At 44.2% G+C, this 19219-nt stretch overlaps 1 long non-coding RNA gene across 1 annotated transcript; it reads left to right on the top strand.

The window, feature by feature from the left end:
- Positions 1-15223: 15223 nt before the first annotated feature.
- LOC134947618 (uncharacterized) lies at positions 15224-17920 on the top strand. The gene is made up of 3 exons (XR_010182656.1): positions 15224-15592; positions 15666-15878; positions 16479-17920. It is a non-coding gene; the product is annotated as an uncharacterized LOC134947618 (long non-coding RNA).
- The last annotated feature ends 1299 nt before the right edge of the window (positions 17921-19219 follow it).

The following is a 19219-nucleotide window of genomic DNA, read 5'->3' as shown; positions in this document are numbered from 1 at the left end:
GGATGTTGCTGGCTGCAGTACAAGGTTGCGCTCAACAGCAGCATATGTGAGGCCATTGCAGTAACATAGGGGCAGATGTATTAAGCCCGGAGAAGTGATAAAGCAGAGATAAGTGCAAGGTCATAACGCACCAGCCAATCAGCTCCAATATGTAAATTGACAGCTAGGAACTGATTGGCTGGTGCATTATCATCTTCCACTTATCACTGCTTTATCACTTCTCAAGGCTTAATACATTTGCCCTTGAGCTACCTATTATTGTTCTGTCTGATAGTTCCCACCTCAGCCTGTGATCACAGGGACTGTGGACTACAGGAGTTTGATATGTCTCTTCACTTACAGCTCAAGTTCCCCTGCATCACATGTCGCCTGTACAGATAATTATATGAGATCATATTCTTCCTTTTGTACTCAGGTACTAGGGGCAAACGGGGCATGAGAGAAATGTGAGGGTGATAGGGGATGTTAGGGAGACTGGGGGGGGGGGAACAAGGGGCAGGAGGGGAAGCAGGGTGATAGGGGGATGTCAGGGAAAACGCTGGGGGGCAAACAGGGTACTGTATGTGCTGAAGCAGGGTAATGATCACTGTACATCACACATAATAAACAAACAGTTAATAAGAGGTCAGTGAGACAGCTTAGTAGCCGCGAGGGAGAATGCTTAGGAGGGGTCAGGGTGCAGGTGTAAGTAGAGTGACCATATTATCCCTTTTACATGGGAGGCTGGGACACTCATGGATTACACAGGTTCTGTGGCTGATTAAAACCAGCTGAAATATAGGCTTGAAGTCAGCCAGCCACAGAACCTGTGTAATCCATGAGCATCCCAGGTAAAAGGGATAATATGGTCACCCTAGTATAAGAGAGGGAAGTAGGGAGTGAGAGGTGCAGGAGAGAGAGAGAAACTATCTACATTGCCGCCCCTCGCCAGTTACCACAGCGATGTTGATCGCTTATGTACTAACATATGCGATCAATATCGCAATGCGGTGACGGAGGCCCCCCGCGATACCTGTTAGGTGGTCTGCGGGGGGTCTCCGTCACCTCCCAGGGGTCCCCACACTGGCTAGACGCCGGGAAGCAGCAGCAGGCTGCCCCCGGCGCCTCCTCCTTCCCCCTGCAGCCGGAAGGACGTCCGGCTGCATTGCTAGGGGGAGGAGGAAACTACCTTCCGGGTCCAGGAAGGTAAACCGGGGAGGTAGGGGGGTCGGCGTCTGCGGCGGAGTCGGCGGTGTCGGTGGGTTGCGGTGGTTGGCGATAAGAAGCCCATAGGCTTCTATGTGGTATCGCCATCCAGAGATGGCGATACCCTGGACGGCGAAAACGTTGCGGTAGGGTCTTAGTTAATTTGAAAATGCGGTAAACCCCCCGTTTTCGGGGGTTTAACCGCATTTTTGCTTTAGTACATCCCGCCCAGAGAGAGAGAAGCAGGTGCTCAGACACAGAGAGCATGTGGGGAGTGAGAGAGGGTTACCTGGGATAAGAGGTACACTGTAAATAAAATATTTTACACACACATACACAAACATGGAGATATCTGCAATTATTCCCCTTTGTGGCACTGCACATAGTGGCCCATGTCAAATGAATAGTACTTGTTCACATTACTATTATTATTAAGGTTAGTGGCCACGACTCCTCATTTGTGGTCACACCCCACCAGTACTTTGACGTATGTACCCTCTCCACAGCCCTGCCTGGGCTGGTATGGCATCCCAATCCGCCCCTGTGTGTATGTGTAATGTTTGACTGTGTATGTGTGTAATGTATGCACAGTATGCATGTGTGTGTATCTGTGTGTGTGTGACTGTGCGGCATATTGTGTGTAAGCATCACTGGTAAAGGGGGCGTTGCGTGTTTGTAAGCATCACTGCTACAGGGGGTGTTGCGCGTGTAAGCGTCACTGGTACAGGGGGCGTTACATGTGTAAGCGTCACTGGTACAGGGGGCGTTACGTGTGTAAGAGTCACTGGTACAGGGGGAGTTACGTGTGTAAGCGTCACTGGTACAGGGGGCATTACCTGTGTAAGCATCACTAGTACAGGGAGGCGTTATGTGTGTAAGTGTCACTGTTACAGGGGCGTTACGTGTGTAAGCATCACTGGTACAGGGGGCATTGTGTGTAAGCGTCACTGGTACAGGGGCGTTACGTGTGTAAGCATCACTGGTACAGGGGGCTCTACGTGTATAAGCATCACTAGTACAGGGGGGCGTTATGTGTGTAAGTGTCACTGTTACAGGGGCGTTACGTGTGTAAGCATCACTGGTACAGGGGGCGTTGTGTGTAAGCGTCACTGGTACAGGGGGCTCTATGTGTGTAAGCGTCACTGGTACAGGGGGCGTTACGTGTTTAAGCGTCACTGGTACAGGGGGCGTTACGGATGTAAGCGGCACTACTGCAGGGAGCATGTGTATACGTGTCACTGCTACAGGGGGCGTTATCTGCACTGTCCCTTTGTAAAGTATGGGAGGGCACAAATTTATAGTTTGCAGGCCCTGATTGTGATATTTTATAAAGTCAACAACCTTTATTGATATATGCTTTAAAAATGAATGTTTTCCATTTTGAGGGTTTATCGTTAAAAACAGCTAAATAAAAATGATGCTGAAAGTGTAAAGAAAAGAAATTGTGAAATAAAAAATTTAAATTTGCACTGCAACTATGGTATATTGCATTTATAGTGCTACTTTTTAATCTTTCTATTAACTTAATCAGAAGTAACAATCTAACCCAGTGATTTTCAACCTTTTTTTACTCACGGCACACCGAACAATGGGGTCATTCCGAGTTGATCGCTAGCTGAAAATGTTCGCTGCGCTGTGATTAAGGAAAAAACGGCACTTCTGCGCATGCGTATGCGACACAGTGCGCTTGCGCGACATACTTTCACAACGGCCGATGTATTTTCACACAAGGTCTAACGAAGCTTTTCAGTCGCACTGCTGACCGCAGAGTGATTGACATGAAGCGGGCGTTTCTGGGTGTCAACTGACCGTTTTCAGGGAGTGTTCGAAAAAACGCAGGCGTGGCTGGCCGAACGCAGGGTGTGTTTGTGACGTCAAATACGGAACTGAATGGTCTGAAGTGATCGCAAGCGCTGAGTAGGTCTGAAGCTACTCAGAAACTGCACAATATTTTTTTGTAGCCGCTCTGCGATCCTTTTGTTCGCACTTCTGCTAAGCTAAGATACACTCCCAGAGGGCGGCAGCTTAGCATTTGCACGGCTGCTAAAAACTGCTAGCGAGCAATCAACTCGGAATGACCCTCAATATTTTAAAATTGCCAAGGCACACCATCAGTTCCCCACAGAAAAAAACAAAAACACACACATTGGCCTTCACAGTAAAAGCAAAAAAATTAAAAATCCACACATATATTGGCCTACACAGAATAAACAATCACATTGCTCCCCACATAAATCATGTTGCATACACATAAATCCTATTGCTCCACACATAAATCAATCACATTTCTCCCCACATAAATCCTGTTGCTCCCCACATGAATTATTCACATTGTTCCCCCTATAAATTTTTATTCTCCCCACATAAATCCTACTGAAATCCTATTGTTCACCACAGGAGAAATAAAATAAATATTATTATCAGCTGTCCTCCTCCCTGTCCCTCAGTGGCGGGGGCTGTTCATAGTGGAGTTCTGCGAATACTGAGCAGCGGGCAGTCGGGCAGGTGTGGATGTGGGTGGGCAAGGAAAGCTGTGTATGCAGGCGGGAACTGTAAGATGTGTATGCAGGCGGGTGGGCTGGCTAGGTGGTGAGACGCGGCGGCCGTGACCTATGATATCACATGGTTTTCAAGGCATAGGTCATGGCCAGAGCACGACTGATCCTCTAAGAAGAGCCCGGGCCAACAGTTCACTCTGAAGGTGCAGGAAGCTGCTCTGGCTCCGCGGCACACCTTGCATCTGGTCGCGGCACACTAGTGTGCCACGGCACACTGGTTGAAAAAGTCTGATCTAACCAAATAACAATCACAAACAACACAATATACCTCCAATAAGAAGAAACACAGCAGCTCCTTATAGGATTCTAACTAAGCTTCTCAAACAGGAAAAACAATATACAGGTTGAGTATCCCTTATCCAAAATGCTTGGGACCAGAGGTAACATAGTAACATAGTATCTGAGGTTGAAAAAAGACAATTGTCCATCGAGTTCAACCTATTTGTGGTCCCCTATGCATGATGATTTGACTAAAATTTCTGACTGATGCTGATATCAGCCGTTGCATTTTATCCCTATTTATAGTAACTATAATGCTTGACTATGCACCATACCCCTGGATATCCTTATCCATTAGGAATTTATCTAACCCATTCTTAAAGGTGTTGACAGATTCCGCCATTACAACTCCCTCAGGCAGGGAATTCCAAACATGTATTGTCCTTACCGTGAAAAAGCCTTTACGCTGTATTGTGCGGAATCTCCTCTCCTCCAACCTGAGCGAGTGTCCACGAGTCCTCTGTGTTGATCTAACCAAAAACAGGTCCTGCGCAGGATCTGTATATTGTCCCCTTATATATTTGTAGATGTTGATCATATCCCCTCTTAGTCTCCGCTTTTCCAATGTAAACATGCCTAGTCTTTCAAGCCTTTCCTTGTATTCCATCGTATCCATGCCCTTAATTAGTTTGGTCGCCCTCCTCTGAACCTTTTCTAGCTCAGGGATATCCTTTTTGTAGTACGGTGCCCAGAATTGTACACAGTATTCAAGGTGTGGCCTCACTAGTGATTTATATAACGGGAGTATAATACTCTCGTCCCTAGCATCAATACCCCCTTTTATGCATGCTAATATCTTATTAGCCTTCTTTGCAGCAGTCCTACTTTGGGTACTATTGCTTAGGTTGCTATCTATGAGGACACCTAAGTCCTTTTCCAGTACAGAATCCCCTAATTTTACCCCATTTAGTAGGTAGGTGTAATTTTTGTTCTTGTTACCACAGTGCATTACCTTACACTTGTCTGTGTTGAAGCGCATTCTCCATTTGGCTGCCCATGCTTCTAATTTAACTAAGTCATTCTGTAGAGACTCGGCATTCTCCTCTGTATTTATAGCCTTACACAATTTGGTATCATCTGCAAAAATTGACACCATGCTCTCTAGACCTTCTGTTAGGTCGTTAATGAAAATATTGAACAATAGCGGTCCTAAAACTGAGCCTTGCGGCACACCACTTAGCACTTCAGTCCAAGTTGAAAAAGATCCATTAACCACAACGCGCTGCTCCCTATTATCTATCCAGTTTTTGACCCAAGTGCATATTGTGCTTCCTAGCCCTGATTCTTGTAGCTTGTAGATAAGTCTCATGTGTGGTACAGTATCGAACGCTTTGGCAAAGTCTAAAAAGATTACATCCACGTCTTTACCCTGATCTAGGTTTGAGCTTACTCTTTCATAAAAGCCATGTAAGTTGGTTTGACAGGATCTGTCCTTCATAAACCCATGTTGATTCCTTTTAATGACCTTATTGACTTCAAGGAACTTCTGAATACTATCTCTTAGAATACCTTCCAATACTTTCCCCACTATAGATGTAAGACTAACTGGTCTATAATTACCTGGTTCAGCTTTACTTCCCTTTTTGAATATAGGCACTACTTCCGCTATACGCCAGTCTTTGGGAACCATACCTGATATAACTGAATCCTTAAAGATCAAAAATAGCGGTTTTGCAAGTTCAGAGTGAAGCTCCATTAGAACCCTTGGGTGAATACTATCGGGCCCTGGTGATTTATTAATCTTTAAATGTTTTAATCGGTCATAGATTACTTCCTCGCTTAAATAAGTACCTATCAGTGGGATATTCTCATTATTGAGATTGTGTGTCAGTCCCTGAATTGGGTCCTCTCTAGTAAATACTGTTGAAAAAAACTCATTTAGTGTGTCGGCTATGTCATTATCATTTTTTCTTAAGACTCCCAACTTGTCTTTTACAGGGCCTATAATCTCCTTCTTTAATCTCTTGCTATTAATGTTTTTAAAGATTTTTTGGGGATTCGCTTTGCTTTCCTTTGCTACTAGTTTTTCAGTTTCTACTTTAGCCGCTCTTATTTCCTTTTTGCAAATTTTGTTACATTCCTTATAGTGCTGAAATGACTCTGCTTCCCCGTCAGATTTGTATTTTTTAAATGCTCGCCTTTTCTTGCCCATAAATTCCTTCATCTTTTTGTTAAGCCACATCGGTTTATGATTTTTATTCCTTTTTTTGCTGCTCATAAGAATAAATTTGAGTGTATTTTTAGCTAGCAGGAATTTTAGTACCTCCCATTTCTCCATAGTATTTTTTCCTAAAAACAAACCTTCCCATTCAATATCCCTGAAAAATACCCTCAGCTTTTCAAAATTTGCTTTGCTAAAGTTTAGAGTACTAGTTGAGCCAGTATAGGGCTGTTTATGGAAACTGATATTGAATGTGACCATATTGTGGTCGCTATTTCCTATGGGTTTCCCTACCAAATCCCCATTGTTTGTTAATACCAGGTCTAAGATTGCTTTGTACCTAGTTGGTTCCTCAATTAGTTGGACTAAGTAGTTATCATTAAGTGTGTTTAAAAACATATTGCCCCTAGCAGTATCACATGAATCGTTTTTCCAGTTTATCTCTGGATAGTTATAACCTCCCATCACTACTATGTCTCCTACTCCTGCTGCTCTTTCAATTTGCTTTAGTAACAATTCCTCATCAGATGCGTTGATACCAGGCGGCCTATAGCATACACCCAATACTAACTTTTTTTATTCCTTTTTCCTCGCATACAATTTCTACCCATAATGTCTCGACAGTGTCTACAGTCCCCTCCTGAATATCTTCCCGTATATCAGGTTTTAAAAACGGCTTTACGTAAAGACACACCCCTCCACCCTTTTTATTTAGTTTGTCTCTCCTAAACAGTGTATAGCCCTCTAGATTGACTGTCGAATCATGAGATTCATCCCACCAAGTTTCAGTAATGCCTATAATATCATACTGTTTGCTTCCTGCAAGTATTTCTAGTTCACCCTTTTTACCAGTAATGCTTCTGGCGTTTACATACATACAACTAAGATAAGTATTTTCCCTTGCGTTAGGGACATCTTTCACCTTATGTAGCAATGATGACCTGTAATCGTCATTGGTTAGTGCTTTGGTAAAATCTCTTTTAGTACCCATGTTAGTAACCTTACCGCCTGCTCTTACCCTCCCCCCAACTTCTCCCCCATTTCGTTTACTACCGCCATCCCCACTATTCTCACTGCATGACCCGTAGTTTCTAGCTAAACCCTCCCCCCAGGCTCCTAGTTTAAAATCTCCTCCAACCTTCTAACCATCCTTCCCCCCAGCACCGCTGCCCCCTCCTCAGTCAGGTGCAATCCGTCACGACAAAAGAGATGGCGCCTGACTGAGAAGTCCGCCCAGTATTCCAGGAACACAAACCCCTCTTTCCTGCACCAATCCCTAAACCACACATTTACCTCCCTAATCTCCCTCTGCCTCCCTGGACTAGCGCGTGGCACGGGTAATAATACCGAGAATATTACCTTAGATGTCCTTGCCTTCAGTTTCTTTCCTAAGTCCCTATAGTCTTTCTTAAGGACATCCCACCTTCCGCTAACTTTGTCATTGGTGCCAACGTGCACCAAGACCGCCGGGTCTTTCCCAGCCCCTCCCAACAATCTATCTACCCGGTCCGCAATGTGCCAAACCCGAGCACCCGGGAGACAACAGACTGTACGGCGATCACGGTCCCGGTAGCAGATTGCCCTATCTGCCTTCCTGATGATAGAATCCCCTACCACCACCATCTGACTAGGTACCTCACTATCTTTTATCCCAACCGCGCCAGAGGGACCGCTCCTCTGGATGCTAGAGGGAGCAGTCTCCTCCGGCACCGTCATTTCTTCACTATTATCCTCTGATTCCTCGTCCAGTCGGGCAAATTTGTTCGGGTTTGATAGTTTGGAGATGTCGAGCCTCCCCCTCTTTTTCTTCCTTCTAACTGTGACCCAGATGGCTACCTGATCATCATCCTCTTCTACCAGTGACCCCTCCCGCAACTCCTCCACCGTTCTGTCTAAACTACGCTCAAGATTGTGAATCTCCCCCAGTCGCGTAACGGTTTGCTCTAGATCAGTTACCTGGGCTTCCAGGGCAACCGTTCGCACACACCTCATGCAGATGTAATCACACTGGGCCGGTAGCTCCAGGTGTGCATACATCTTGCACGACATGCACTGAGTGAGGTCCCCAATCACAGCCCCTCCCATATTGTTTGTAAGGTCTAACTCCCTGTTACTCTCAAAGAAAAAGCAGCAAAAATAAAAAGTAGAAGACAAACAATCTCACTTATACAATAATTAAGCTGGCTTACACTTACCTATCTTTGTGCGGTTCTTGGTTCTTCACTTTTATGCAGCCGTAGTACTCTCTCCTGCGGCACCTATACTCCACTTAGCAGTTGTTCCAGCTCACTGCACCTCCTTTTCACTCGGCTTCCAGCTCCTTTTGCTGTTTACAACTCACACTTACAAATCCAAGCAGCACTTTAAAATACAAGCCCTTACAAAGGGCAAAGAGTATTTTGGATATCGGATTTTTCCGTATTTTGGAATAATTGCACACCATAATGAGATATCATGGTGATGGGACCTAAATCTAAGCACAGAATGCATTTATGTTACATATACACCTTATACACATAGCCTGAAGGTCATATAATACAATATTTTTTTATAACTTTGTGTATTACATTGAGCCATCAAAAAACAAGGGTTTCACTATTTCACTCTCACTCAAAAAAGTCTGTATTCTGGAATATTCCGTATTTCGGAATATTTGGATATGGGATACTCAACCTGTATCTATATACAGTATGTAAAAGGCAAAAAAGAAGATTGACTCATCACAAAATCTCTTAAACCACAAGGCCTACAATCTTGAAACTTGGCAGGTAGCTTCTCCTTAGATCCCAGGTGCTTGCTAAGAACCGGTTTTACAAATGTTACTGTCCATCAACGGAAATCGACAAAAATATATGTGTGTATGTATGTATGTATGTATGTATGTATGTATGTGTATATGTATGTTCCAGCATAACTCCGGAATGCCTGCAAAAATTTACACCAGACTTGGTACACATATGATTTACAATTTGGGAAAAAACACTGTGGGGGTATCACACCCCTAGCACCCCTAGGGGGGGCAGAGTATATCAGGAGACAGCATCACTCTGGAATGCCTGGAACAATTTACACCACACTTGGTACACCTATGACTTACAATCTGGGAAAAACCACTGTGGGGGGAAGACACCCCTAGCACCCCTAGGGGTGAGGCAACAGCACAGACTATTTCAGCAGACAGCATAACTCTGGAATGCCTAGAGCAGTGATTTTCAACCTTTTTCAACTCGCGGCACACCGGCAAGACTTTAAAATTGCCAAGGCACACCATCAGTGCCCCACGGGGGAAAAAAACATTGGCCCCCATAGTAATTAAACAGACACACTGGCCACCACAGTAGCACAAACAAATTGGCCCCCAAAGTAATACAAATACATTGGGCCCTGCAGTAATAAAAAAAAATGCTTTCACCCCCACAGATTTATAATAATGGGATGCAGTTAAAATACCGGCTGTCGGGATTCCGGCGTTCCGGAGACCGACGCCGGAATACCGACAGCCAGTGAAAGTGGAAAACGTGGAATCCCGACCTCTGCAGGGTATTCCCACTCAGGTTGGTGGGTCCACGCCACAAACTGAGTGGGAATATAACCTGTGGCGAGCTAAGCAAGCCACCGGGCTTGAAGTGTGGTGAGCGCAGCGAGCCCGCGAGGGTACTCACTGCTGGGATTCCAACAGACGGGAAGCCACTGTCGGTATACTTACAGCCAGCATCCCGTTTGTCGATAAAACATAAAACATATCAATTTTATAATAATGGTACACACTTCTCCCCCAGTAATTCCACATGCTGCTCCACATAGTAATTTCACTCCCTGCCACATAATAATTCCACTCCCTGCCCCCATAATAATTCCACTCCCTGCCCCCATTATAATTTCACTCCCTGCCCCATAATAATTCCACTCCCTTCCCCCATTATAATTCCACTCCCTACCCCCATAATAATTCCACTCCCTGCCCCCATTATAATTTCACTCCCTGCCCCCATAACAATTCCACTCCCTGCCCCCATTATAATTTCACTCCCTGCCCCCATAATAATTTCACTCCCTTCCCCCATTATAATTCCACTCCCTACCCCCATAATAATTCCACTCCCTGCCCCCGTTATAATTTCACTCCCTGCCCCCATAATAATTCCACTCCCTGCCCCCATAATAATTCCACTCCCTGCCCCCGTTATAATTTCACTCCCTGCCCCCATAATAATTCCACTCCCTGCCCCCATAATAATTCCACTCCCTGCCCCCATTATAATTTCACTCCCTGCCCCCATTATAATTTCACTCCCTGCCCCCATAATTCCACTCCCTGCCCCCATAATAATTCCACTCACTGCCTGTCCACACACCCCCCCACCCGTATTTCCTGACATTGTATTTGCATCCAAACACCTACAGTAATTCCACACACAAATACATGTTTGTTTGTTTTTAAATATACTGTATACCTGCAACTGTGATGAGCGCTGAGAAGGCAGCACGGATTGACGAGCAGCACTGACCAGTGGGCGGGCGGGCACTCCAGGAAGGAATGCGACGTGGCCTGCGTGACCTATGAGTCACAATAGGTCACAGGCCGCTCACGGAAGTGCACAGCGCTGGCTGCGCTGCCTGAGCCGGCTACTGATTGCGGCGGGCGGCCGGCTGGTCTCTCTGGCTAGTGGCAGCAGATCTCCCTGGCGGGCGGCGGCACACCTAGAGACCGCTCGCGGCACACTAGTGTGCCGCGGCACAGCGGTTGAAAATAGCTGGCCTAGAGCAATTGACACCAAACTTGGTACACATATGATTTACAATCTGGGAACAAACACTGTGTGGGGTTAGACACCCCAGGCAGATGCGTCACCAGGTGTGGGTACACCCGGTGCGCACTATGCATTACTACCCCCCCCCCCTTTCCACACTCACCCCGCCAGTGCCGCGGGTGGCCGAAAAGGGGATGTGGCCTAATTTAAAGGGATGTGGCCTCACGGGTCTCCTCTTCTTCACTCCGGGGGGTGTATCCAGCTTCCTCGGAAATGCTGGCTGCCCCCGGAGACTAGGCAGCGTGCAGTGCCGGCTCCTTTTCTGTGACAGGAGCCAAGTGCTGCAGAGGATTATCACACTGCAGCACTCGGCTCCTGTCACTACAGAAAAGCCAGCACTTGATGGCACCCCTTCCGTGGGTGACACCTGGGGGTGGGCCGCACCCCCCGCACCCGCCTTCTGACGCCACTGACCCCAGGCACCCCCAGGGGTGGGCCAGCAGCACAGAGTATATCAGAAGACAGCATAACTCAAGAATGCCTGGACTAATTTACACCACACTTGGTACACATATGACTTACAATCTGGGAACAAACACTGTGGGGGTAAGACACCCCTAGGGGTGAGGCAGCAGTAAAGAGTATTTCAGTAGACAGCATAACTCTGGAATGCCTGGAGCAATTTACACCAAACTTGGTGCACATATGACTTACAATCTGGGAACAAACACTGTGGAGGTAGGACACCCCTAGCACCCCTAGGGTTGGGACAGCAGCACAGTGTATTTCAGGAGACAGCATAACTCCGGAATGCCAGGACCAATTTACACCAAACTTGCTACACATATTACTTACAATCTGGGAACAAACACTGTGTGGTTAAAACACCCCTAGCACCCTTAGGGGTGAGGCAGTAGCACAGAGTATTTCAGCAAACAGTATAACTCTGGAATGCCTGGTGCAATTTACACCAAACTTGGTACACATATGACTTACAATCTGGGAATAAACACTGTGGGGGTAACACAACCCTAGCATGCCTAGGGGTGGGACAGCAGCACAGGCTATGGCCCTCATTCCGAGTTGATCGCTCGCTAGCTGCTTTTAGCAGCAGTGCAAACGCTAGGCCGCCGCCCTCTGGGAGTGTATCTTAGCTTAGCAGAAGTGCGAACGAAAGATTAGCAGAACTGCTACTAAAAAATGTCATGCCGTTTCTGAGTTGCTCTAGACTTACTCCTATCTTGCGATGACTGCAGTCTGTTTAGTTCCTGGTTTGACGTCACAAACACTCCCCCGTTTCTCCAGCCACTCCTGCATTTTTGCCTGGCACGCCTGCGTTTTTTAGCACACACCCTGAAAACGCTGAGTTGCCGCCTAGACCAGAAACACCCACTTCCTGTCAATCATACTACGAACACTCGAGCGACTGAAAAACGTTGCTCGAGCTTGGATGAAACTACAAAGTTTTGTGTGAAAGTACTTAGCGCATGCGCGCTGCGTACCATGCGCATGCGCAGAATTGCCCCTTTTTCACTTGATCGCTCCGCTGTGAAAAACGGCAGCGAGCGATCAACTCGGAATGACCACCAATATCAGGACATGCATGATATGTCAGTGACAACAGGGCTGTATGTGACAGTTGCAGTGACATGATGTGAGGAGGGGAATGGAGGTAGCAGGAAGCCACACGCTGAGAGTTATATAGTGGGAGGAGCAGGGTAACCGTCACCATAGAGTATATTAGGAGATGCATGATATGTCATGCAGGACAGGGCTGCATGTGACAGGGGCAGTGACGTGATGTGAGGAGGGGAATAGAGGTAGCACGAACCCACACACTGAAAGTTATATAATGGAAGTAGCAGGGTCCCCCAGCAGCACAGAATATATCAGGAGATGCATAATGTGCTGCTCTATATAAGAAACTGTAAATAAATCGATCATTTCACAGGGGCACTGACATGGGGCAATATTTACTAATATTCGTGTTTGAGTCGGTTTGTGTAGTGTTTAAACTCGTTTTGTATCGGGTGCATTTTCATGCAACTTTTTGAAACTATGGCCCTCATTCCGAGTTGATCGGTCGCAAGGCGAATTTAGCAGAGTTACACACGCTAAGCCGCCGCCTACTGGGAGTGAATCTTAGCTTCTTAAAATTGCGACCGATGTATTCGCGATAATGCGATTACTAACTACTTAGCAGTTTCAGAGTAGCTCCAGACTTACTCTGCCTGTGCGATCATTTCAGTGCTTGTCGTTCCTGGTTGACGTCACAAACACACCCAGCGTTCGCCCAGGCACTCCCACCTTTTCTCCGGCCACTCCTGCGTTTTTTCCGGAAACGGTAGCGTTTTCAGCCACACGCCCCTGAAACACCGTGTTTCCGCCCAGTAACACCCATTTCCTGTCAATCACATTACGATCGCCGGAGCGAAGAAAAAGCCGTGAGTAAAAATACTTTCTTCATAGTAAAGTTACTTGGCGCAGTCGCAGTGCGAACATTGCGCATGCGTACTAAGCGGATTTTCACTGCGATGCGATGAAAAATACCGAGCGAACAACTCGGAATGAGGGCCAATATACGCAAAGTTACGAAGCAGTCGACTTTATAGTTTTCGTGTTTTCCGATGTTGATGCCAGTCGTTTTTTTTTTGGACCATTCTTGGCCGTCATTGTCATTTGCGTACGTCTTTTGGTTGTTTTTTCCGGTATTTTTTCTAAGTTAAACGCGGCAGGGTTTTTTTTAGACCCCAGCCGCATTTTCACTTTTAGTTTCGTTTTTCATCCCCGTTCGTGATTGGTTGTGTTTCAGATGTAGGAGGGTCTGTGTGCAACCATATAAATACGCCCCAAACCATCCGCACCTCGTGGGTTTAGTTAGTGGTGAGGAGGAGGGAGGTTGTGCTGTGGAGGTAGGTGAATTTGTGGTTTGATGAGGAGTGTTGGTAGCGATTTCTGAGTGTGGTATTGTGTTTGAAAGTCGTCTTGTCATTCTTGTAGTCTTGTTTTTTGTGGTTTTGTCTCATTTTTTGTCCAAGTTATTTTTCTTTATAGTCCCTTGTCAGTGTGTGTGTGTGTGTGTGTGTGTGTGTGTGTGTGTGTGTGTGTTGTGTAGTGGTAGTGGAGGAGTGTGTTGTTTGTCTATTTTTTTTTCTGTGTTACGTGTTTAGACACACAATTATGTGTGACTCAGAGGTGGGTGAGGTGGAGGGTGTGAGTGAAGGAGAGGTCGGTCAGGTGGAGGAGGTGGGTGAGTTTGCTGCAGCAGCCTCAAGTGACAGTGATAGTGACAGTCAGAGTGCTCCGCAGCCACGCACCACTACTAAGACTGGGCGGAATGTAAAGTTTAGTTTTGCTGAAAATGTGGCATTGGTGCGGGAGCTGATGAAGTATCAGCGGCAGCTATTTGGGCCTGAGTCCACCAAGGTGCCAACACGGAGGAAGACGGTGTTGTGGGCGAAAGTTGTTGCTGCTGTCAATAGTGAGGGGGTTGTCAAGTGGACGGAGGACACGTGCCGCAAACGGTACTATGACATAAAGCGACGTGTCAAGTCCAAAATGGCCAAGGAGGCAAAGTCGGCTCGAAAAAACGGTGGTGGCCAGCCCTATATTGCAAGATATCTGGAGTATGAGGAGCCCATGCGGACTGTAATACCTCCTGAAGTAGTCTCTGCAACCCATGTCCGGGATTCAGATAGGCCCAGGAAGAATGGTGAGCATGTGTATTTACATTCTATTACCTTTTTTTTTTTTTTTTTAAATGTGTGTCATGTCACGTTGCATATTACTCCCATCTTCAAGTGTGTGTCAGCAAACACATTGTTTTGGGTAATGTTTTATACAAATGCCAATGTAACATCTTACTTTATTTTATGTCATGTGTTTTTTTCCAGTATATTTTGCATGTGTAGTTTGGACTTGGTGTGTCATTGAATAGTCCTGCAATAATGTTTTCCTTTTGGACATTTTTTTTTTATTTTGGACTATGATTGATATTTAAGTTATCCATGTGCAATGTTTCAAAAACAGTGGTTGTCATGTTAGAGGCTGGAGTAGTGGAAAGTGGTTTGCAAACTACTTACATGTGTAATGTCATTATTACAGAATGTAATATTTTTTAAGAAAAAAAACACTATTTGTTTGTTCAGTTTGAGTTTGTATTTGTACCGTGACACAACACTGCAGTGTAATTTTTTAATTTGTTTTTTTGTTGTTGTTTGGCTCATATAGTGGTAATGTGTGTTTGGAGTGCCACATCACAGAGCAATTTATATATTGCATCTGTAAAATTTTCCTTTCATTACAAAATGAAGATGTGTGTGTTTTGTGGTTGTTAATGTATGTATTTTTACTTGTGGCCTATGTCAGTGTCCTGTACATGTTTTCCTGTGTTGAACTTTCCATAGTGCATATGGCTATTGGACAATGTTTATTGTTTTATGTAGTGGTTTTTTTGTTTCCGGGCCTTATGTTTTTCATAAAATTAAAGCAAGCATTTCTTAAAGAATACATGTTTATAAGCATAATGGGTGGATGTATCAACAATAGCATGAATACATGATTTTTTTTTTTTTTTTTTACAGTGCTTGAAAAAAGCAGTACTACTCGTCCTCCAGTAACTCCCAGCACATCTGATGATGATGACGCTGCGGAAGCAGGTAAAGTGTCCATTGTAGTATAGGGTATGTTTGTAAAGGAATGGCCATAACAAAATTTCACTTTCATTAATAGGTCCATCAAAAGAAGTCTGGAGCAGCAAAAGTGGGACTTCTGTAAGACATCACCACAAAAAACCTGTGACAGCAAAGAAAGCAAGGTCTGATGTCCAGGGCAAACCACAGCAGGCTACCCCGCCACAAAGATTATCGACAGTATGTTCGGTCCCCCCACTCCAAATTTTGGACACATCTCCAAGACATCATCCACACTCCCCTCATCTTGATTGTGAGTATCAAACTGAAATAAATGTAAACAATTTTAGATCGTAATCAAACTTTTTCATAACTGCATTAAGTCAAAACACATCAAAAACTTATATACTTACCGAAGTAAGTAAAACATGAAATGGAATCCAAGCAAAATGGCCTTGTCCACATCCAGTAAAGATATGTATGTCCACTTGAGCCATACAGTAGCACATTGTGTGTAAGATGCTGCAACAGAAACTCATGTTTAATGTTTGCAAATAGTAAGGTTGTTTATCAAATTTTCACATGTGTGTTTGAGCTCACATTTCCAAATACATATAAAAACATTACTATGTTTGTTTTAGAAAAGCTATAAGGTAACACATTATGGATTACAATGTGTTTTTATGGTGGAGTATGTCTGATCTACAATAAAACTAAAGTGTTTGCTTTCACAATTAAGTAACCAGACACATTTGCCACAAACAGGCATATGTATGTATTTAAGTTATGAGTGATGATGTTGCTAGGCAGAATATCTGAAAGCAACAGTGAATTACATGTGTTCCATGTGTAGTGATTTGTTTTCATTTATCAAACATATGGATAGCTAACGGCGAATTTTTTGACATTTCAGCTTCTAGTCCTGGTAACAGCATCCCTCCGCAACAACAGCAACACAGTGACATGGAGGAGACAATCATCTTAGAAATGCAGCCATTAAGCCAAGGAATAAGCCCCCAGCACCTGTTAGTACACCACCACAGCAAAGCACACCACCACCACAACACAGCCCAACAACACCAGTAACACAAGGCCCTGCTCAGGTGTTTTGGACCATTTGAACTAGACAGCAGGCCACTAATGAAGATTGCCTGCGTAGGCAGACACAAATGTTTGCAAGCCTACCATGTCACCTCAGAAGAATAACCAGAAATATGAGTAGACAAAATGAACAAACAACCAGAATTGGCAATACCATGGAACTCATGCGTACAGACATTACACAGGTCATGGGCAACTTACAGCGCATAATGGAAGAACAGCACAGACTAATGGAAGAACAGCACAGACAACAGCAAAGTTATATGAACATTTTTCAAAACAATCAAAAGATTCATGAAAGTTTTTTCCAAAATTTAGACAATCAAAATGCTGCTACACGTGAACTCAATGCCACCCTCACTAACCTGAATGAAACACTCAGATCCATGCACCAACAGCAAACAAGCAGCAGTTCTGGTACGACTACTCCAACTATCACGCCAGTCTCATCACCACGAAGACGCTCCACCAGAGCACGACAACATGACAGTGCTAAAGGCAAAGGGCAGGACAAGCAGGCACCCAAAAAAAATTAACACAAAACAAACAAATTTTACATTTCTGAAAAGTAATTCAAAAAAGTTAGTAAGTGTATGTTTGGCAAAATATATATAACACTTAGCTCCTTGACAATTTATACAACATCATTAATTATAAGTGGTACAAACAACAGCATAATATTTGTACGCACATTTATTCTTTACCATCTTTGTTTTCTTTTGGAGGAGGGAAATGTTGTTGGAGCTACACATACATGATAGCAGGAAGTAACCAGACCACTTGATTTTTTTCTAATCATTACCCTTTCTAGATTCCAATCATTCTCCTATCCTGCACACACAATCATTGCCAGGCAGCCACATACATGTTAGCAGGAAGTTACCAGACCACTTGATTTTTTTCTAATCATCACTCTTTCTAGATTCCAATCATTCTCATATCCTGCAGCCAATCCACATTACAATGTGATTGTTAACTATTTTACCTTTCTTCTCTATATAACATTACAAGAATAACACAATTGAGTTGCGTAAAAAGCTTTTAATATGTTGTCATTGAATTGAGATAATTCAGTGCCAAAATGAATGTCATTATTGTTGGGCCATGTTTGTGTGTGTTAAAAATGAGTAATAATGTTATTACACATGATGCAGAAACCAAAAAATAATAAATTTGTAACCAAAATAATAATAATGTGTATAATAATGTATATATGTGTCAAACTGTGTATTTACTTACAAATCAGCAAGTTTACTGCAGCAAACATTACAAAATAAATTATTTTGGATGAGAGTAAGTTTGTGTCCCTTAAATATGATGGAGCATCACACATAGGGACACATGTATTCCTCAAGGCTAACATATTATATGTTGAGGACTGTTTATTTAGAACACAGGTTCTCAAACTCGGCCCTCAGGACCCCACACAGTGCATGTTTTGCAGGTCTCCTCACAGAATCACAAGTGACATAATTAGCTCCACCTGTGAACCTTTTAAAATGTGTATGTGAGTAATTTATACACCTTTGCTTCTACTGGGTTACCTGCAAAACATGCACTGTGTGGGGTCCTGAGGGCCGAGTTTGAGAACCTGTGCATTAGGACGTTACACACAATCATAAAGTAAAATACTAAATAAATTACTATGTGGATTATGTGTGCTTGTAATAAATTATCAGTGCAAGTTTAAGAACACTGATCCAGACTTAATGCATGCCACTCATAATCTGTTGGTTTGATTTTTTTTTTTTTGTATAATCTGTTTTTATTGAAAACAATACAGACATATAGCAATATGTGAACACGTAGGAACACATTAACTGACACTTAGAAAGCGGCTAAATACAAGCGAAATTGTAGCAGTGTGTTCGAAATATCCAAAGTCTGCATTAACATTTTGTAAAACAGGAACCTAAGAAGTAGACAGACAAAGGAGGGAAAAAAGAAAATAACAAAGAAAAAAGGTGACCGAGCCGAGAATGCAAAGAAGGGGAGGAAAGGCAGTGTGGAAGAAACAGACATATTCAAATATGCATGCCCGAGACAAATGACAGACGACAAATGAGCCCCTATCTCACCTCGGGGAAGAAATATGGGTTTTGTATGACTCAGAGGTTTTATATTCTATCCAAGGCAGCCATGTAGCTGTAAACTCAGTCCGTCTATCCCCAGCGCTCAGTAAGATATCTTCCATATTCATATAATAATCCAGTCTGGAGTACCAGGTATGCCACGTAGGAGGATTAGAGGACCTCCACAGAGTTGGAATTACTGCCCGTGCGGCATTGCCAAGGTGTCATAATAGTGATGTCTTATAGGTAGAAAGTGGGGTAGTGGAGTGGTTCAACAACCAAAAGGCCAGATCGGATGGGACAGGAGCATGAAGGATAATACCGGAAATGGAAATCACATCCCCAAAAAAAGTTTTAATAAGGGGGCAACTCCACCAAATGTGTAGCAAAGAGCCTAAATCTTTATGGCACCTCCAACAGGCAGGGGAGATAGATGGAGAAATGGCATGTAGAAGGGTGGGGTGTCTGTACCATCTCATCA

The sequence above is a fragment of the Pseudophryne corroboree genome, chromosome 8 (genome assembly GCF_028390025.1).
Source record: "Pseudophryne corroboree isolate aPseCor3 chromosome 8, aPseCor3.hap2, whole genome shotgun sequence".
In the NCBI taxonomy this organism is placed as follows: Eukaryota; Metazoa; Chordata; class Amphibia; order Anura; family Myobatrachidae; genus Pseudophryne; species Pseudophryne corroboree.
Note: the sequence above shows the minus strand (reverse complement) of the source record. Positions and strands in the feature narration are given on the sequence as shown.